This window comes from Nematolebias whitei, chromosome 20 (assembly GCF_014905685.2).
Source record: "Nematolebias whitei isolate Nwh7 chromosome 20, NemWhi1, whole genome shotgun sequence".
NCBI classification, from domain to species: Eukaryota; Metazoa; Chordata; class Actinopteri; order Cyprinodontiformes; family Rivulidae; genus Nematolebias; species Nematolebias whitei.
The window spans coordinates 39,585,166-39,585,534 of record NC_056517.1 but is presented as its reverse complement, the minus strand read 5'-3'; the positions used below and the strand labels follow the sequence as shown (position 1 = coordinate 39,585,534).

General features: G+C 42.8%; 1 protein-coding gene across 1 annotated transcript in view; it reads left to right on the top strand.

Annotated features, from left to right (window-relative positions):
* Window positions 1–369, top strand: part of rreb1a (ras responsive element binding protein 1a) — a gene marked incomplete in the record, with an annotated part of 36,525 nt that overhangs the window by 26,006 nt on the left and 10,150 nt on the right.

Sequence of the window (369 nt, the reverse complement as noted above, 5' to 3'; positions counted from 1 at the left end):
AAAGTTGGATGGTTAAATTATGGATTATTGGTTGGTTGAAGGATGGATAAGTAAAAAACAACAGAGAAACCTGAGGAGGGAGGAGGAGCCTAAATGGCATAGTTTCTATGACAACCACTTCCTTCCTAAAGAAACTCAGTTTGTTGTTGTTCAAACAGTTTGGAGTTTTAAAGTGAGACAAAGGATGGAGAGAATAAAATGAAAGAAACAGAGGAATAGAGGAGTGAAGGAGGTCAGCAGCAGCTTGTTATGGAGGAGAGTCCAATCCTCTTTAATGAGGTAAGAGGGTTAAGGTTCACCGCAGGGGGCGGGGGGAGTGATGGAGTAAGGGAGTGATGGAATGATGGAGTGAAGGAGTGATGAGTAAGG